This window comes from Pelodiscus sinensis, chromosome 5, assembly GCF_049634645.1.
Source record: "Pelodiscus sinensis isolate JC-2024 chromosome 5, ASM4963464v1, whole genome shotgun sequence".
In the NCBI taxonomy this organism is placed as follows: Eukaryota; Metazoa; Chordata; order Testudines; family Trionychidae; genus Pelodiscus; species Pelodiscus sinensis.
In genome coordinates, this window is record NC_134715.1 from 9,431,015 (window position 1) to 9,445,340 (window position 14,326).

At 45.2% G+C, this 14,326-nt stretch overlaps 1 long non-coding RNA gene across 2 annotated transcripts in view; it reads left to right on the forward strand.

The window, feature by feature from the left end:
- The window catches only part of LOC112544947 (uncharacterized), a 253,811-nt gene that overhangs the window by 8,915 nt on the left and 230,570 nt on the right, over window positions 1-14,326 (forward strand). The gene's annotated exons all lie outside the window — the stretch shown is intronic.

The window sequence follows — 14,326 nt, forward strand, 5'->3', positions numbered from 1 at the left end:
GAATCCTAGAGGGAAAGGAGTCTCAGTCACTTCCCACCAACGAAGTGTGTGTCACAAAAATCACCACCAGAATTGACTCCGCTTCACTGGTGTCAGTGTAAATAAAAAGATCAACGAATGGGCTGGCCTAGAGATTGAGCAACCTCTCTCTCATTGTAGAGGAGGTCCCCTCCAGCCCACAGACTGAGGGATGTTGGTGCAACAGTGTGGGCACTGCTGCGTCTGGTGCTGCATTTCTTCTGAGAGCCTTTCAGATTCCAGGGCTGCTGTTCTGGCAAGAGTGGTGAGAATTAAACTCACACAAACACAAGCTAGAGATGGAAACGCAGCATTCCACCAAAGTCTCAGCATCTTTGTTGGCTTTTAACAACACACCATCCTCTGGCTCTGGCCCTTGAAAAACAAATCAAACCTAATTACATTGCACATCAGCCTAACACATTTGGAAAGTCATTTTTATAAAAAGCTGTCCAAAGCCATTTTGGCAGGTATTTTTTAAATGCAGCCACCTGTTCAAACAAATATTTCCCCTTAAAACAAAGACAAGGTAGCAAAGACAATTCAAATCTGGAGTTTAGCACTTGGTGGCCTGATTTTAAGATGTGCTGAGCACCTGCAGCTTCTATGGGATGCTCAGCACTTCTGAAAATCTGGCCATTCATGATCTGGCAAAGGCCACGCAGCAAGTCACTGTCTGATCTGGTATTAGAACACAGCAGTTCCATTACTATTAACCCAGCTTGAGTTCATTAGACCACAGTGCCGCTCACACTGTTGATGGGGCCTTTTTATTCTTCACAGGCAATGCTGGCTGTTCAGCCAATGAGTCACTCAGTGTTCACTGGGGAGGGAGCTTGTCTGGACCATGGGAGAAAACAGGGCAACCCAGATGGCACTGCTGCTCACAAGTGTGAGCTGATCTGAGGTTTCCTACAAAACAGAGGGACTTGTGGCTGTGAGGTTCATGAATCTCAAAGGCCAGTCCTAGGTGTCTATGAATAACCTGTGTTCTGTAGAAATGTTCTTGAGTGATTTTGTAGAGTTCTAGTGTTGGAGTTTGGAACGATCACCAGATTAAGTAGTCTGACCTCCCGTATATTCCAGGCCACCAACACCACCCTGCTGCCTCCACATCAAGACCAACACAAGGGATGTTAATGGGTCACAGTGCAGTGGGCCCGGCCGGGCTAGAGCAGTTCCCTACCCCTGGCAGGCTGGGCCTCCACCTGGCCCGAGAGTCGATGACATGGTGGGCCCAGCTGGGTTGGAGCCAAACCTGCCCCCCGTGGTGGGCTGGGCCTGGCCTGCCCTGGCTGGAGCAGCTTGTAGAGCAGTGGGCCCAGCCAAGCTGGAGTAGAAACCCCCCCCCCCCCCGCACCTGCCCACAGTGGGCTGAGCCCGGCTTGGTGGAAGCAGCTCATGGCACAGTGGGCCCGGCTGGGCTGGGGCTGCCACACCTTGCCACAGGCAGGGGGGACTGCAGGATTTCAGTTAACCAGTTAACTTTTTAACCAGGATTTTATGTCCCTACTCAACACCCCAAATTAGACTAAAGTATAGTAACAGGGGCCTTTGAAGACTGAAGTAGTGTGTGACCTCATGGTCGAAGAATAGCAGGGACTGAGGTGCACCGGTGCCTGAGGTCCCTGGAATGGTTAGGGCATTGATTTATCCCTGCTACACCAGTGTTTCTCACCCTTTTTTTTTTTATAAAGTACCCGTTCTTTCAAAAAAAAGTACCCCTAGCCCCCCCACTCTCACCCAATGCTCCACTCCTCCCCCAGAGCCAGGCACCGGATGTATGGTAACCCTACCTTTGAAATACCCGCTCCCACCACCCAGCTGTGGCTTGTCTGCAGGGAGCAAGTGGCCCGCCAGTGCCGGGCTCGCCACATGGGGCAGGGTGCTCCCACCTCAGCCCAGTGCCCCCCTAGTGTGGCACCCGGGGCAACTGCCCCCCTCACCATGCCACTGATACGGGGGGGTCCTTTGCAGCAAAGCTCATTGTGCCACTTCACTGCCTTTTAGCTCTTCACCACAGTGCCCCGGGGAATGGGCGATGGGATGCGTTGTATTGAGCTGCTGGAGGGGGTGGGGGTAATGTGTGTCTCCAGGTTCAGCCTCCCTCCCCACTGGAGCACCCCGGGAAGGCGCCAGAGAAGGAAATGAACTAGGAGAGGAGGCCGTGGAAATATTTTTTTTCTCCCTGCCCAAACCCGCACCCCAACTTGGAACTGCCCTGGGTCTCACTGGAGCCGCCGCAGCCATGCGCTTTTCCTACCAACTCTGGGGCATATGCACAGAGCAGCTGTTAACATCCAGACACGCGGCTTCGAACATTCAATTTGACAGCACATGCCACCGCCCGCTCCTCAATCCCCTTTGCAGGGCAAAATCCCGGACATTTTTTGCCAGATTTCACTTGTATTGATGTACCCTCTAGACATCTCTCGTGTACCCCTAAGGGTATGCGTACCACCGGTTGAGAAACACTGGTGTAGATTCTACACCTCACCCTCCTGTAATAACTATAATTCACAATGAAAAGAGCTAGGAGCTTGGATTTAAAAACAAAGACAATTGTGATTTTTTTTTTTTTTTTTTTTTTTTTTCCCCCTTGGCATTTCCAGTTGTCTAAAATGAAAAGGCGGGCGGGGGGAGTGGATTGCAGCCTGGCCAGATCTCTAAATAACAGCACAACATCTTGAGTTCTTTCCCACGATGTGGTATTATTTCATCTAAGCTGGTTCCACTTGACTGTGATTTGATGCTGCTTTTGACAGTAGGTCTCTGAGTAGTTAGCAGTAGCATCTTTAGATGGGAGCACAGAATTCCTACACATGCCAGGCCATGTCACGAAAGATGACATTTACTGTGTATCCCCTATAAAACAGGATACGTTTGTTTTCTAAAGCAATAATCCTAAACACTGTAGCTTAAAACGGTATTGCTATGCCAGGGTCAGATTTTGAATACCCCCATATTGATGAGCAGCTACTCATGGACTCCAGTGGGACTACACGTGTGTAATTGCTCGTTAATATAAGGGGGCACAAAATGCCCCACAGTGGTTTGAATCATTACTGTTGTATATTTATGTTTAATAAGGGATGCCAAAGGGTGATGCAGAGATACCAGATGGTGGGCATTGGATAAAAGGATAGGTTGTGATTTTGATTTGTGTTTGGCCGCATAGTTTTACCTCTTACATTCCCCAAGCTTTCTGCTCTGTATCCTGTAAGTGGATGGAAAATACCAATGAAATGAGTAAAAGAATGTTGTATTATTGTGTTTCCTCCGCACCAGCTCTGCAAAAAGCCATGGCTGCATTATGATTTCATATCACTTCTGATGTAAGGAGATCAAGTAATTATCACCTTTTTGAATATCAACCTGTGATGGTGGCAGAGAGACCAGTTGTGGCTACTGCTCATGAACAGAGGTTTGAGTTCACTGTGGAAGGGGTATTGGTGGTTTTCTTTCTGATTTTGGAATGTATTTACAGGCAGTCCCCGGGTTACATGGATCCGACTTGCATCGGATCCCTACTTACAAACGGGGTGAGACAACCCTGCACTAGCTGCTTCCCGCCAGCAGACCAGGGAGACGCGAAGCTAGCGGCCCCCCCCCCCCAGCAGACCAGGGAGACGCGGAGCGGCTTTTCTCAGCAGATACCTCAACTTGAGAATAAAGGACTAAGGGAAGTGAGGTGTGGGAGAATAAAACTGAGCTCTGGAGAAATGTTTGGCTAGAGTTTCCCCTACAATATGTACCAGTTCCAACTTACATACAAATTCAACTTAAGAACAAACCTACAGTCCCTATCTTGTACGTAACCCGGGGACTGCCTGTATTTCTTTTTTTATGAAATAGTACATTATTAGGATGTGGACTTGTCAAATAGGCTTGCCATGCTCACAGACATCATCCCAAGTGGACTGCCTAAAAAAAAGGACTGGCATCACATCACATGGAATGACCAATGATGCATCATATATTTTTAATAAAATATTTTAATACACATCCCCTTCTTAAATACTGGGTTTTAAAATAGGCTTTGCCTTGAGCCATGTAGCTACCCAGCTGTGATTTTTATAAGGCAACAATCTCCACATCGTTAGATGTTATGACTGATATTCTAGCTACTGAAACAGTAACTGCACACACAAAAAGTTTCAAATTACAATTAATTGCAGTGCCTTTCAATGCTGAAAAGTGTTTTTTTTTTTTTTTAAAGTGAAGTTCCATATTTTCCATTTCTCAGTGAGTTTCAGATCAAATGTGTTTAGCTTATACATAAAAAGATTATTTTAGTATCTGCACATGCAGTCTGGGAATTTTAAAATCAAGCTAGGCTTTTTTGTGTGACTTTCACATTATTTGTTAAAGACCCTGCAATCCAAACTCAGCTGAAATTTTGTATTGATGTGGCAAAATAGAATCCAGCTCACTGTTCTGTAGCTGCATTGGCTATGTGGTTCTACTAGTTATAAAGCTTGATTTATTTATTTATTTATTTTGTGGGGGAAGGGGTCAATAAAATAAGCAAATATGATTCAGAGACTCAGAAGAGAGGAAACTTGGCATACCTTCCACTTCCTCATCCACTCTTGTTGGTTGTTTTTCTATTGTAATGCCCCCTCAGTGTGTGGTTTTTCTCACAGAGATTTCAGAGAGGGGTGATTCTAATTCATCTACTTGAAAATGAAAAAAAATTGCAAGAAAATTGAAATTTGTATGTTGCAGGGGGTCAAAATGGACAACTTTTTTCTTTTTTTCCCAATATTTTTGAAGTTTTTCATTTACTGAAAAGCAGATTTTTGGTAAAATTTTTACTATTAGTTTTGATTAAAAAGTCACAATGTTTTGAAAAGTGAAAAAATTAGACTAAGTCAACAGTTTTGTTTTTAAAGAAGGTCAATTTCTCAAGACAAAATACTATCCCTATGACCCGCTCTAATTGTGTTACCATTTGCAAGATGCTAAAGTTTCTTTCAGAGTATTTTATCATTCAGGAAAATCTGAACTAAAACCAAAATCTAACCTGTCTGCTAACTACATTCATAAGTCAGATTTAGCTTTCAGTTATGATGATGTAAATCTGGAATAACCCAACTGAAGTCAATGGAGTTGCTTCGCCTTTATACCTATAGAAGTGAGAATGGACCCTAACCCTAGTTGTATAAATATAGAGAGCATGTCATCTTTAGGCAGTAGTCTCAAAGTCAGACTGGGTCAGTAGTGACTGAAAATTGTTACCGTTTGATGACTGTTTACAGTCTTACGTGGACTGAATCTGCGAGTCTTAGCTTTCTAATGGACTGTTACATGCAAGAATCCACAGGGGACGCTGAGCATAAGGCTGTGAAAGATTCAGTGAAGGTTTCTTAAATCATCCTCTAAGCGGAAGCAGTTACAAATTTTGGATGCCATACCCTCCGCAATCTCAAATCTGGATGATCCAGGGCCGGAAAGATCTTGAGCATGCTGCAGGAGTAGTTGCTGTCTCCTCCTGGCAACATGACTTCTGCCCTCTGGCTACAAAAACGGTTCCCAGAGAGAGCTAACACATGTCTGAGTTGTACTATTTCTGATCTGGTCCCCAGGCCATGCAAGAGAATGGCACAGAAGAGAGTAGCTGCCCTGATCCCTTTCCCTTCCCTTCCCCTTGTACTTGGAGGAACTCCGTGTCCACAGATATCCATTGGAGGAGGAGTGGGATGACAGGGGTGTGTCCTCACTGCACCGTAACTCGAAATAAGAGATGCAAATCGCGGATCTTATTTCGATGCTATTTCGAAATAGCTTATTTCGTTGAAATGTCAAAATAAAGCGCTATTCCGAAACGTCCCTTACTCCTCGTAGAAAGAGGTTTACAGGGACGTCGGAATAGCGAGCCCAAAATCACGGGCTTGCTGTGAAGACGTGGGACAGCTATTTCGGGATACTCCAGTATTCCAAAATAGTGTTGCAGAATAGACGTTCCTCAGGGGAGCATCTGGGAAGGGAAAATGTGTGTGCACCTGGCCTGTTTCACTGCAAATTTTAGACCAGGACTGGGGAACCTCAGGCCAGGGGCCCCTGGCTTGCCTAGATACTGTCCCTCCCCCCCACTAAATATTGGGAAGCCCATTCAGACACCCCAGTCCTCTGTTGCCCCACACAAGTCTACTAGTCTGGGACCCCCCGCAGCTTTGGTGTGTGTGAGGGGAATGTGGGGAGTGTCTTTCTCCCTTTTGGTCAGAGGCCATGTCAGTGAGGGTGTTTTTTTTCCCTCCTTCTCACTTGTGTGCAGCCCCCAATTGATTTTTCTGTGGGTCTGTAACCCCCAACCCAAAAAATGGTTCCCTTCCCCTGTCTTAGACCACGGTTTTTCTCTGAGCCTTCGGATGCAGCTGTTCCTCTTTGCCATGCCCATGATGATGATGATTAAACCTAGATGTGTACAGTCAAAAAGACAAAAACGTACCAATTGAATGAGACCAACAAGAGGTTGATGGTGGAAGACTGGGGAGACAGGGTGACAAAATAGATTCACCCTTGGTCAGCACAAGACCTGAACTCTGTTGGCTTGTCAGTCATTGGTGTTGCGTAGACCCTGTGGTGCCGTTTGCAAATGGGTGAATTTCACCTCACACTGAACTGCCTTGCATTTTGCTTTAGTCTGCAGTGCAACAGCAAAGGAATGATTGGCATAAACCAAGAGAAGTAGTTCATTGATTTTTTTTTTTTCTTTCTTTCCATGTAATTTCAGTTGTCCTTATTTTAATAAAGCTTGTTTTCAGACAAGGATTCTCAGCTCTTTGTGTGTGACTGCCCATCTGAAACCTAATGCATACAGACCTCTAAGGGCCCTGATCTTGTAGATGCCGAGTTTAATTCACTGGGAGTTGAGAGCACTCACTTTGCAGGGTTGGGACCTAGCTCTGATTGGTAAAAAAATGAAATCAAATATGTTATCTATTGCTGTCAGAGCGATGCTTCTTACAACTGGTTTGGTTTCACTCAATCCAGTGCTCTCCATGCACTCAGAGCTGTTTTTCCTAGAGTGACGTCTATGAGTAGCAGTAGCTGGCAAAGAAATGTTTCCTCTTCAAAGAAAACATGAGTCAAGTATGTTGCTGCTTGTTTTTGCTTTGATGGCTGCATCTGTTAGACAGTGATTTTCAGCTCATTCCTGCTATTGCTGTCACCCATCATAAACTCTGTCCCCAGGGCTTGTGGGAATTTTGTACTGTACCATTAGAATGATGTGTCTTTGGTGAGTGAAGAATGTATTTCTCCAGAGTCTGGTGCCTGCCGGCCTCCCCTTCTGAATGGACAAGTCAGAACTCTGTGATCTATAATCTGGACTTGTCTGTATCATGGTATAACGCAGTCCGGGCTAGGACAATGCAGCGATGTCCATGGTGGGGGTCCCCATTACCCATCCTGCCTTGTGAAGTAGTGGGCTAGCAACTGGGGTACCACAATGGGAAATAGACAAGAAGCTTCCCTGAATTTCCCATTGCTCCTGGCATGTTAACACATCTCTATGCATAAATTCTTGGGATAGCAATCTCATCTTGATGATGAGGGCAGGTTGACTGACATAGATTGGTGAGTATTCATGAGAGACGATCTCTTTCTCCCCAGCACATAAAGCAGGTATGGGTGAATTAGCTCCTTCCCTGGAAAAGGAAGAGAGTCTGCTGATGCCTTCATTCCCTTTCCTTTTATCTCACGTGAGTATCTGATTTCACGCCAGAGCCAATGTGGCATATGCTTCCCAGTGCACTGTTTTGATACTGAAAAGGGAACACTGCATTCCGTAGCACAATATTTGCACAGCATGTGCATGGATTCAGTTAAGTCTTGAAAGTCTTTGTGGGTTATGACATTCCCCTAAATGTGCTGAGCTTTCTTTAACCTTTCATAAAACATTGTGATCTTTATGGACTGTATCATATTGTGCAGTAATGTGCTTTATTGTCCACAGAATAAGCTTTTCTTAAGGATAATTGGAAAGCTGGAAATGGCTGCTATCGGCTGATTTTTTTTAAATACATTATTTCTGAAATGGGCCTGGTGTAATAATGACCCTATCTGCTCAAGATTTAAGATTTGTCTTGGCAGAGAAAATTGATCCATTTCACCTTTGTCTAATGGAAATTTTTATCTGGGATTATCTGTTTATGTAAATGAATGTTCCTCTGAAAAGAGAACTTGAGGGTGCAGTAAATCTCAGTGACACTTCAGCTTCATGGGGGGAAAATTGGAAAGGATTCTAGTATTTATCTGCATGAAATTGGTTATAAAAACAAAATTATCTTCATGTACCTGCTGCATCTGATGTTTCCTGGGATTTCATTACATTTTTTTTGAATAATACAATGTTACAATAAGAACAGAGCTCTCGGTTATTAGCTCAGAAGTTGTTGGGGTTGTGTTTTCTAGCATTATAGCTATCAAGAGAAGGCATCCAGTTTGGGATGGCAGGATTCTGCGTCCTAATTGGTACCAGTTAGCACTGACCCATTATTGATGTAGCTCCATGTAGGGCATTGCAAACCTACCAGATTCCCTTTTTGTATATTAAATATGAATCTAATTATAATGAAAAATGTCTTTGGCAAATCAGCATTTATTTGTAGTGGATGGATCACTACTCTGAATTTAGCATTTAAGCTAATATTTTTACATCATTCTTGTGATCAGATAATTAAAAAAATAGATTTTATTGCTAATTTGCCTCTTTAGCACTAGTCATATTTAAAATAGAGCGGGGCAGATCCTCAGCTACTGTAAATTTAACATAGCTCAAGTTATGTCAATTATAGATGTTTCCACTAGCCAAGGATTTGGGCCATTAACGTAGTGACTATTAATATTCTTTATTTTTAATGTCCTTGGTGGGACTGAATGAAAATAAAAACAAGAATTGATTTTAATATTAAAACAAAAATATGGATGTGTTTTGATCCACTTTTAAAATTAAACACAATAACAGATAAAACAACACTAACTAGTGAGCATTTAATACTTTGCTAGACTTGGTGTAACCTAGGTTTATAGGATATGATGATGCTCAAAGGGATCAGGAAGGCACTGAGAAGCAGCGGGACATCAGCATATTTTTAACATGCCCAACTCCCCTTGCCGTCACTGGCAATGATACTGTGCAGCTTTGCTGGAGTAGAGAAAAAGCAAAGCCGACACCATTGAAAGATGAAGGAAATTCACTACACGGTGATGTGCACTCGCAGGTACAGAACATCACCTTGCATTGTCACATCTGAGCAGCCAAAGTCAGCTTACGAAAGCCAGATTCAGGCACTTACGTAAGTGACCTAATTCTTAAAAATCATTGGAAGCTGCTGGTTGCTCAGAACTTTTGAACATGAGATCATTCATCTAGGTGCCTAGATAATAAGCCAAGAGCCTACTCTAGAAACCCAGCATGAAACCTTGCTGCATTGAAGTCAAGGGAATTCAGTAAGACTATCTGCATTTTTTAAAACTTTGGATATAATCTGTGCTGTAATTAGGTGCAACACAGGTCTTCCAGACATTATACTAGTATAGCAGTGGCTATTAAAAAAATCAGCATTCATCAGTGGCTTTCGCCTTGTATCAAAGAGACTGCAGATCGTACAATGTGATAACCTTTCGTAAATATTGCTTATTTAAGGGCAAGCCCTGTAACAATATCTCCCTCCTGCACATCATTCTTCAGAGTGGGGGGAAAGGTGATAATCTTTGAGCAATTTTGAGAAATTATATTTTGTCACTGAAAGAGTAAAACAATGATTTGAGTATTCTGAAAATAATTATGCAAGACATTTGAAGAAAATTATCAAGAGGACACAAGTGGCTATTCCACTGTCATAAAACTTAGACATGAAATGTTCATCCCTTAATGCTCTTCGTGTATAGGGATTTCTTCTTCACATTTCAGGGACTAGAAATTGCCAATGCATTTAGGGTTGCCAGGTGTCTGGTTTTGAACTGGACAGTCCAGTATTTGAGCTTTCTGTTTGGGAAACACAATGAGAAAATAGAAATGTCTAGTATTTTCTAAATGAGATGTAATGTAGATTGTGATGTAATGTCAAGTGTGTCTGGTATTTTTGTTGAAACCATCTGGCAACCTTAAACATATTAAACCTTAAGTCAGGATAAGGGCAGGTTGCAAAACTCAAGGAATCACAACATATATCTTACTCAAAATAGAAATACTCAGTTTAAAATACAAGAGTATCTACAACATTTTAAAACAGGGCTACTCAACTTTGGAAGCCCTGGAGGCCACAATGATACTCACAGCACATGCGGAGGGCCGCAACTTAAGTGTGGTTGCATATACATGCAAATATATTCAAATACAGGCAGTCCCCGGGTTACGTACAAGATAGGGACTGTAGGTTTGTTCTTAAGTTGAATCTGTATGTAAGTCGGAACTGGCGTCCAGATTCAGCCGCTGCTGAAACTGATCAGTTTCAACAGCGGCTGAATCTGGACGCCAATTCTGACTTACATACAGATTCAACTTAAGAACCCCAGGCGTCCCCAAGTCAGCTGCTGCTGAAACTGATCAGCGGCTGATTCCAGGAAGCCCGGGGCAGGGGCTTCCTGTAGTCAGCCACTGGTCAGTTTCAGCAGCGGCTGACTTGGGGACGCCTGGGGCAGAGCAGCTGGGGTGCTGCTGGGTTGGTCCAGTAGTGCTGCCGCTCCTCGGCGCTACTGGACCAACCCAGCAGCACCCCAGCTGCTCTGCCCCAGGCGTCCTGATTCAGCCGCTGCTGAAACTGACCAGCAGTGGCTGAATCAGGACGCCTGGGGCAGAGCAGCTGGGGTGCTGCCTGGTTGGTCCAGTAGCGCCCAGAGCGGCGCTACGGGACCAACTGGCAGCGCCCCAGCTGCTGTACCACAGGTGTCCGGAGCAAAGCCGCGGAGCACGGGGGCAGCGGGACAGCCCAGACGCGCCGTGGCTGTCCTGCTGCCCTCGGGCTCCGTGGCTTTGCTCTGCTTTGCCCCCCCGTCCCCCTGGTCTGCAGACCAGGGGGATGGGGGGGGGGGGGACGGGGGCAAAGCAGAGCCAAGCCGCGGAGCGCGCGGTCAACTGACCGCGCGCTCTGTGGCTTGGCTCTGCTTTGCTCTGCTTTGCCCCCCCCCCCCCGTCCCCCTGGTCTGCAGACCAGGGGGGCAAAGCAGAGCCAAGCCGCGGAGCACGTGGGCAGCGGACAGCCCTGTCCGCTGCCCGCGTGTTCCACTGCTTTGCTTCCTCTCCCTGGTCTGCTGGAGACCAGGGATAGGAAGGGCCCCGTTTGTAACTGCGAATCCGACGTAAGTCGGATCCGCGTAACTCGGGGACTGCCTGTAGCTTTTTTTCACACTGACGGGCATGAATACAAAGATTAAGGCAAGACTACACAAGTCAGTTCTGCTGATATTAATAAAATGCAATATTTCCCTGATTTCCATCCATATGACAGCACTTTTAATGAGCAATGACAGTCCAAGAATTTAACTACTCAAGTGCATATCAACAGAAGACCATTATATTGACTACTTTTTTGTTTTGGCTCCCACCCGTGGGTTGCGTGTTGAGCCCTGCGTAAACCCAAACTGCACCGTAGGCTTCAAACAAATGGGCCGCAGGCTTCATGTGGCCCACAGGCCATGTGTTGAGTAGCCCTGTTTTAAAAAATGACTTGTGATTTTGCGTGCTTCATAATTGGGGGGCCAACTAGAAAAGCCTTCAAGGGGCTTGCTTTGCAGAGACTGGATAGTCAGTTCTTGAAAATTAGGTCTCTTCAAGTTACCACAGTTGGGCCAACAGAATCAAAGATCACTTTTGAAGGTTTTAGCAACACCCTAAAGGAAAGAATAGAGAACAAAGGCAGCATCTTACTTTTATAGGTAGTCACAAGTTGCAACCAAAAGTGCATTAAAATGTAAATGAACTGCCATAAAAATTAGACACAGAGATGGTTTCATCTTCTGCTGAAATGAAACCACCTAAAGGAGAAAATGGGAAACCATGTCTCAGTACACAGCATTGCTATACACCTGGCTAGGACTAGATGTGAAAAATACTGTACCTCAGTGAAACTGCATGTGACATTTTATAGGTGAAACGTTACTTGCTGAGATGGGATGTGTCCATGCAACTTTGAATTACCGTAAATTAGCGTATATAACCCACGCACGAGTATTACCCGCACCCGTGTATTAACCGTGGTTTTTCCTGATTGAGTAAAAAACGTCTTGCATACCTCGCGCACGTGTATAGCCCGTGGGAGGTGAACCGCGGGTACTGTTAATGAAAGATAACGAGAGTAATTAACCCAGGCATCAGGGTCTGAGCCTGTCCTGCAGAAGCATTTGAGCTCCCAAATACACAACTGGGAGCCACAGGGCAGAGTAGATGGCCACGGGCAGACAGGCTGTCTCCCCCAGGGTGAGCTGTCTGCCCCAGGCTGCATGGGAAGGGAAGGTGACAGGGCTTACCTTTTGCACCGTCTCCAACCCTCCCCAGCTGCCTTCTGCCCCTGCCGTGCAGTCCCCCGGGATGAGCTGTCTCCCCCAGGCAGCCAGAGCCAGGAGCTGAGCAAAGGAGCTGTGTCCTTAAACAGAACACTTCCTCCACCCCCTATGGAGAGCCAGCCATGCTGGGATAGACGCAACAAAGAGAAGAAGGTTGCTGGGTATTCCCACAGCAGGGGAATCTCCTCTCCCTCCCCACAGCTGATTACCTCTTCCCTGAATTCTCATCCCCCTCTGCTCTGCCTGCTTGGTCCCTCCCTGTGAGAGCTGCTCAGGCTACGACAGTGATTCTGATTCAGTACCTCAACTGTCACTGAAGTAAAAAAATACCTGTATTACATGCGGATGAGTATAGCCTGTGGGGGCGGGAGGTGTTGTAAAACTTTGCATAACCTGCGGGTTATCTACACTAAAACACGGTAATTCCCCCACTAATGAAAAGTCCTTCAGGATCTTCTGGAACTAGCCATGGTCGGGACTGCAGTTTCCAGTCTTACGTGGCAACTCCCTTTGGGCTTCCCAGTTCATCCTCTCTCTTCACTCTTTTGGGGCCAGATTCACCACTGCATTAAAGCACTTTTACAGAGGTGTAACTTTCGGCAGAGCTGCACTGGCATAAAACTGGAATAAACTGGAGATGAGTCTACTGTGACCATGGCTAGTTCCTGAAGATCCTGTAGGACTTTTAATTAGTGGGAGAATTAATTCAAGTTGCATGGGCACGTTCTGTCTCAGCAAGTAACGTTTCACCTATAAAATGTCACATGCAGTTTCATTGAGAGACAGTATTTTTCACATCTAGTCCTCCAGAAAACTGGAGATGGGTCAGGCCCTCTCTCTCTCTTTCGCATATACACATCCTGTTTGTCTCTCTGGTTGTAGACATCACAGAAGATGATTGGGTTGCCAGGTGTCCAGTATTCAACCGGACAGTCCGTTTTTTTGCACCCTTTGTCCAGTAAAAAAGTTCAGAAAATACCGGACATGTGCAATTTCCGGTATTTTCTGCTTTTCCGGCTGGGCGCCTGACGGGAGCCTGGCGGGGTGGGGGAATAGCTGGGGAGGCGTGGCCATGATCGGCACTGTGAGCCGTCAGCTCAGCTGGTTGTGTGCGGAAGCCTGGCTCGACCAAATTTTTTGCATGTGTGTTCAGTATTTTTGGGGAAACCATGTGGCAACCGTAGATGTGAATTGAGAGTTGAATGCAGAGAGGACAGAAGTTGAGCCAGTCAAGAATGGGGGAGGCGTAAAACATACGGGTATGTTGCATCTCAAATAAAACTGAACCTTGATTCTACTGTGACATTTCTAGATCTGCAGAATGTAATCAGTTTGGGTAAAAACCCCTGTGATGCATTAAGAAGCAGAGAATACAGTGTTGTTGGTAGGTGGGATACATAGCACAGAACAAGGGAAACATTTTATTGGTTACAGAGGTTTATACATAAGCAATAGAACTAAAAATAAAGATGAGGCAGTTAAGGCTGCAGGTCACTTCTGTTGCATGAGTGAGATTGAACACGGGAAATACATTTTGTCAGCATAAAATAAACATGGAATTATAAATGCAGCGTGTGCTTGTACCTTTTTATATAGATTTTCATGCCTACGTGGTTTGTGTAGCTGTACTCTGTAAAACTACATCTCTGTCTCTCTTCTCAGTACCCCCAAAGAGCTGCTATGCACAGTGAAGAAAAGAAAAAAAAAAGTGGACCATCTGTAGATGCAGATGGGCATTTGTAGATGGTGAACAAGTTGCAGTCACTGAGTAAGCAGAGATGCCCAAAATATGTCATCC